Here is a 7,222-nt window from a genome sequence, read left to right on the forward strand (position 1 = left end):
AAGATGGTGAATCCACCTAACATGTATGACAACCATCGAAAACCTTGAGTGCGCGCTTAGGCATAAGAATATCTATACATCCCTAATGGTCAGGACGAATGAACCATCTCGACATGAGTAATAACTCTGAACCTGTATGACATACTTTGGATATTACATAGGATACTCATTTTCGTTAATTGAGTTTTTCCTGCAACGAAAGTTATCATGCTATCGTCAAGTTCATACCATTTGCAGCCTTATATAGGCGAGGATGTCAATCATTGATGTCCGGGACAATGATTGGAGGTACGTAATTGAACAAAGAGCGTGCAAGTGATATGTTGAATTTTGATCAGAGAACCACTCAAGAGATTGCATCAGATATCGTGTGAACCTGAGAACGATTACATATTTTACACAAACGACAAGAGAGTTATGTGAATAAATGATGTCAGTCTCGTGACTTCCAATTAAGAGACTATGTAACTTTAAAACACCTATTCTTTTAGAGAAATGATACAACCTAAAAAATGAGGCAGGTTAAACCTGCAACTCAAAGGACTTTAGAAATTCTTAACAAAATTTGGTCATGATATTTATATCAAGTCATCTATTGGACCGATTATCTAATCTAGAGTTACGCAGCTTAAATCGACTTTAGAAAGATCATTATGGATCAAACGAAACGAAAATGTCATCAATTGTTTTATAATATTTTATCTACACGTTAAATTTCGGGACGAAATTCCTTTCAACGGGGGGATAATGTAACAATTGACAATTTGGGTCAACTACTGAGGATCAGTTATCGGGAGCGTTGCTATAATCTAGACCAAATATACGATACACTAATGTTTATTAAATAAGTTTAAATGATATTATACTTCATTGCTCAAAAACTTATATATTTTGAAATGAAAGAGTTATGATTTTTCATCCGAATTCATTTTAAACATTAATATACAATAGGGAAACAGTAGCATAAAAACCATAGAATTATACCAGATTAAGCATGAAACCTTAAGATTTTGACTTCGACATGGTTTCTACTATTGGTAATTCATGTTGAAAATAGTTTGGAAATCGAATTCGGTGGTTGCGAATCTTAACAATAAAATAGTTCAATATTTTAGAAATCGTGTGCATTTATATTCATACACATATGAAGAGCGTATTTAAAAAAAAAAAACACAGTATGTAGTGGCAAAAGTTCTTATAAAATCCATATTACATATAACAAATAAATAGACAATTATGTTAAACACAATGTGTATATGTTATCTAATTAAAAGTCTATAAAAATACTAAATATATATACATATTTATACGTATGTTATGTATCATTTGAAATACCAATTAATTGAATTTATGACAATTCGAGCATTTACTATATACAAATCCCGAACTCTTTATATTTCTTACCATCATACATGGTAAACCTTGATATAGGAGTGTATAAGTATTGTGCATATGCATTATTGCCTTCAAAATCTAAAACAAATACAATAATACAGGAAGCATTAAACAAATAATACAGGAAGCATCACACTATACACAATCAATACATCACACTTCTACACACATGAACCAATAAGTACAATGCGCTCTCAAAATCCTTCCAAGATTTCCAAGTACCACAAATCCATCAAAAAGACTTCCAAAATCTGGGTGAAGACAGTAAACCCACCTTCTATTTCCCCTTTCTTTCAAAGTCTTCCCACCTGCAATTGTCAAGAACATCAAACTCATATACAATTGTTCTTCATCTTCTTCCTGTCAATCTCAAGCAACAAAACACCCTTGATCGACCCTTCTGCCCGTTTCATCATCATGTTGGATTATTCCAAATCACAAAAACAAGAAAATAAAGCAAGAAGGTTACCTGTTACTGATTCCGTTCAATTTTAGGTTGAAGTTGAACCAACCAACCGCCCCACCCGAGCTGCTACTGTCGCCAGCTTCCTCCATCACCCATGCCACCCACCTTCCGCCTTACAACTCCCATCTGCAACCACCATCGAACCACCCTTGTGACTGCTTCCAACCGGATTCTTCTTCTCGATCAGACAAAGGCAGTGGACCGAAGTCCTTCCTCCTCCTTCGAGAGTTGATGCCGATCGAACCAGAAAAGAAAAGAGATCGCCGGAGCAGCCCTTTGCTGCCGGCTCTGCCTCCCTCGACGGAGCTTTTTCGCCAACTCCGATTCCCCACCTCTGTTTGCTTCTTCAATTTCGTTTCTTCCCTGATCAGTTGAAGACAAAGACCTCGGCATCCTCTCTGTTTCTTCCCGTCGTCGTTGCTTCAGCCTCGCCGACCCCGGAGACCATCCCTTCGCAACTCCTTCCAAGACCGAAGACGAACAGCCCCGCTGCTTCGTCTCTTTCTTCTAGTCCGAGGTCACAGCCGCCTCGCTGCTTCGACACTTCTCCTTCTTCAGCCTAGTCGAACCCCGGAGGCCGCCACCGATTGCGAGTCGAGCGACGAACCATCGTGCTCCCTTCTGGTCGCCGATTGCCCCTTCGCGTCTATGATCGACTGCCCTTGTTCATCTGTTCATTTGTGACTTACTTTGGGAGCAATTCATATCCATTACCCGATCAAAACAAAAGAGACGGGGGCTTATGAGCCCTAAGTTGAAGTCATTTTATAAAATGACTAAATTGCCCCCACTGTAAAATTCTTTATTCAAATTCGGCCCCGGTTCCCAAAAGGTGATTCCATTTATCCACAAACAGCCCTTCATTTGGTTATTTTTAACGGAATGAATCATAATCTTCAAACTTTTGGTTATTTTTAACAAAATGAATCCCAATCTTCAAACTTTAAATAAAAAAACATTTTTAGCCCCTCTTTTGAAATTATTTTTACCAGATCAGTCCCCGATAGTTCAATTTCTTTACGAAATGGACCCGAAAGTATTTCAAAAATTCAAGAATGATGGGCTTGCGATTTCTCACTCCACACTTCTCAAACAAACTGAATCCGAACAACTTGAACTCACACTTTTACTACTTTAATATTTGGGGGGAAAATACATGTGTGTTTAGTTAAATTTTGAGGATTTAAATATTTTTATACGTTAAAATAACATCATATTTTGATATTGGTCAAACACTTATGAAATAGAAAATCTAAAATGTATAAATCTTCAATAAATCCCATAAACTATAGTAGAATGCTTTAAATGACATAACTATTCCTCGTTGTAATATATTAATTAATAATATTAAAAATCACAAGGTTTTATGTAGATTACTATAATAACACGAGTTGGTATCGTAAATCACAAAGATGACGATTTTAATATGTATGAGTTAAAGCATCGACTGGAAGTATGAAAATATGACAAGATATGCAAATGATGAAAAATATTATTCGAGTATAAAAAGTTAGTTCATTGTCATACTAAATGGGAAGACCAAGATTGTGAAAATTTATAATTATTAGTTTAAAGTTATTTAAACTTAACTTTTAATATATATAAATTGTGTAAAAATGAATGTAAAAATTATTAATAGTTTTTTTAAATATAAAAATATAACTAATTCTAATAAGTTAAGGATTTTATTGCGATAAATAACAAGATAACCTTCAGAACTTAAGGGTCGTTATTTGTGATATATTATATTGTATTAATCTCATGAATTATTAATATTATGGAGTTGATGGTTTCACGTTGGTTGAAACCTGGAAAATATTATCAAAACAGTCATTTTGTTGTCCAAATTTCGTCACGACATATAATAAAATTTGGAGATATGTTAAGTCTTACGAATCATAAATACCATAAGACTTCAATCAATAGTTATGCCTAAACACCAAATAATTATAGGTCTCTGATATCTTATAATGGGAAGTTAGGATTAGGATGCATGGACATAGTGTTAGGATCCATCACACCCACAGGACGTTCTATATGAGCTACGTTTGTTCTAAAAGCTTTATGAGTTAGGATAATTTCCTAAGCTGCATGGGATATGTTTGTCACAATTCTAAGATCGTACATCTTAGTGGAAATTCTTCTGTGTCATAATCATTAATTCGTATTGGAACGACGAACGTCAGGTATAAGTTTAGGATCTCATACTTATATAGGTTTACATCCCGCCACCGACTGTTAGCTACAACCATCGGTTGACGAGTCGAAGTTTGGGCGTTGGCGTTTCCTACACGATAAATTCCCTGAGGATGAGCAAACTTCGGTGTGGACTTTCAGCGCTAAAACTTGTAAGTGCTGGTACAGAGGTGTTCGTCACAATTCGGTTATGACCTCGTCATAGATCCCAGATTTGCCTTGTTACCGTATAGAATCGATATTGGGTTTATATGGGGTTTTCGTTCAGTGATCCTAGTTGAAAGAGACTGTAGGTAGTGGGATAGTTTGTGACTCAAAACGATAAGTGTCAATAATAGAAATTAAGTCATATAATACTTAATTAATATCATGACACAACTGAACGAGGTTTATTAACTAACAATGAATAATTTATTTATATAAACCCTTTGTTGTTACACGAAAACACAATATTTATGTGGGAAGAGTTTGCCACACTGGTTAAGTGTCGGTTTCTAAATCAAGTAAGATAATACTTAAATAATACCACGAAACGAATTTACAAAGTTTACAAATTGAAACATATGAGTTTTACATATAAACTATACAAATGCGTGTACAATGTTTCAAGAGTAAATTTAATATTTATATTTTCACAAAGAGTGGTATGGTTTTCTGTTATATAAATTGGTATTCAAAATCTTTATATAAAAACATTTTTGGTCATGATAACCGTAAAGATTTATTATTAAGTTTGAGTTACTTATATATATATATATATATATATATATATATATATATATATATATATATATATATATATATATATATATATTCAACAAATGTTTATTTTTGGTTTTGAGCAAACGATATTTTTAAATGAGTATAAATACACTTTTTAAACTCATTTTGTTTTTATACTTCTGATTGAAAGACGCATATTCAGAAAAGCTGGTTAACGAGAGCATTGTTACAAAAACACTTTTGGTTATAAAAATACTTTGTGTCAAAACATGTAGAACTCACCAACATTTTTGTTGACGTATTTTAAATGCATGTGTTCTCAGGTTATTTAACAGATCGGAAGGGTTCGCTCAAAAGACTTTCCATTATTTTAGTACACATTTGTAAATGTCGATTGTTAGGCATGTGTCTCGATTTAGCAACGATCTTGTCAATGTAATGTCTAATTCATTAATAATAGAAGATTATATTTGTACTGTTCAATGTATGTTCATAGTTATGATTACTGATTTACATAGCGCACCTCGGCATTTCCGCCGACGGTTGAGGGTGTGACAGATTGGTATCAGAGCTATTGACTATAACGAACTAGTACCTTCTTAGGAAAGCGCGACTATAGCCTAGGTATTACTTTCTTAGGTTAGGTATTTTTCTTAACCTACAAATATAGAGTTATATAAACTCGAACCCTTGATTGCTAATATAATGCAAGGTTTTAGGTCAAACACCTTAGCTAAGTTGGTTGTACGTGGGCCAAACCACAACTAGACGTGGTCTAATCACCTATGTTTTATTATGGTTAGACCGATGCACAATCAAGCATGGATTCGGTTGTTGGTAGACTAAAACACTTGGAATCCATAACATTTAGAACTCTCAAAATTTTAGGGAACACTTACGAATATTTGGCAAATATTTACCTCAAATACTCATGAAACTATAAGTATCTTAAATAGAAACCATGTCCAATGTTTATCTCGGAATGCTAATTTCTCGGCTAGGATAATCTACGAATACTTCTGTTAGACATCTCATGAATACCTTGCAAAAATACGCCCATTCGCGAATCTTTTTGAATTCGACTTAGGTATTCAATCAGTCAAATTCGTTCTGTTGTGAACTATATGTCTTGTGTTTGAACCATCCAATTTCAAAAGAAGGTCACCTATACTTTTAAGAACACAAATTATACCATGTAGCACTACTATACGGAAGTCATAAGCCTTGACTTCGTTCATGCCAAGACTTAGGAATAACTAATGAAGATGCTCATGGAAATGAGATACATAAATTAGAACAAGCACCAGTTAAAGAGAAGCTTGTTTTGAAGATGGTGAAACTGCCCATGACTGAAGAACCAAGAGGCGACAAATAGATTCAAAGTAATCATGATAGGAACGAGGAATGGAATCCAGGAAACATGAGTAGTAACTTGTGTGTTTCTTATTAAACACACGTATGTTGAAGTACTTTTAATTAGGATATGCAAAGAAATCCTTGTGAACCCTAAACCTAAACCTAGTATAAGTCATGAACCCAGTAGTTTAGAGAAAACCTGCAAAATAGGGACAACTAGTGAGCTGTCGAATATCTACTCGTGAAATTTTAATAAATTTCATTCTAACACCTACCCAATCATGTTTTCACATCAACCTCGTGTGTAGGTCACCAAAAGTCTAATATCGTTATCTGTATGACACGGTTTTGTTTGTATCACATCAAGTCATTATACGACCCCCCCCCCCCCTTTAAATGATGAAGTAACAATGAGCGATGTGACATCCCCCAATTCATGGTCACAAAAGACCGATTTAATTTATGATTTTAAAATAATTCAGAGCAATCCTTTGATTAAAAGAGTTGCGGAATTTGTTCCCAAAAACAAATATGATAAAAATTTATCAAAGCATCTCTTAAAGAAATGTATTTTCATTATCTAACAAAATCTTGGGATGTCATGTTCCAATACAGGCCAAAAGCATAAATAGTACAAAATAGACCTTATAACAGTTGTTTACAACTACTGGTCTATAATCGAAAATATCTTGGTAACTCATCCAACTAATGCTCTGGTGCCATTAACTGTAACACAAAGAAAACTGAGTGGGTAGGGCTTGGGAGCCTAGTAAGCATATAGGGTTTTCAATCCAAAATAAATAATTACATTAATTTCATTAACCAACAATAACCCAATTACCAATTCCCGTTATCCTCACTTTACGTCCCTAAAACAACTATCACAAGGTACCTATCCTAAGGATTTTCATCGGGGCAACAACACTGCTTTGGGGGTTTCCCGACAATTTATGTCAAATAAGGCAATCATGTGGGGGATGGAGTACAACAATTGAACACCCAAGTTCAATAAAACCTACAGGTGGAGAGTGTGCCAGCGTTCCACTGGACTGTCTAGAAGAGTCTGTGGTCGTCATCTAAACTGCG

General features: G+C 34.6%; 1 long non-coding RNA gene across 1 annotated transcript; it reads right to left on the reverse strand.

Annotated features, from left to right (window-relative positions):
* Positions 1-1,365: 1,365 nt before the first annotated feature.
* Positions 1,366-2,761, reverse strand: LOC122196806 (uncharacterized). Its single transcript, XR_006188883.2, has 2 exons — positions 1,865-2,761; positions 1,366-1,703 (listed from the first exon to the last, which is right to left on the reverse strand). It is a non-coding gene; the product is annotated as an uncharacterized LOC122196806 (long non-coding RNA).
* Between the last annotated feature and the right edge of the window lie 4,461 nt (positions 2,762-7,222).

Source organism: Lactuca sativa, chromosome 2 (assembly GCF_002870075.4).
Source record: "Lactuca sativa cultivar Salinas chromosome 2, Lsat_Salinas_v11, whole genome shotgun sequence".
In the NCBI taxonomy this organism is placed as follows: Eukaryota; Viridiplantae; Streptophyta; class Magnoliopsida; order Asterales; family Asteraceae; genus Lactuca; species Lactuca sativa.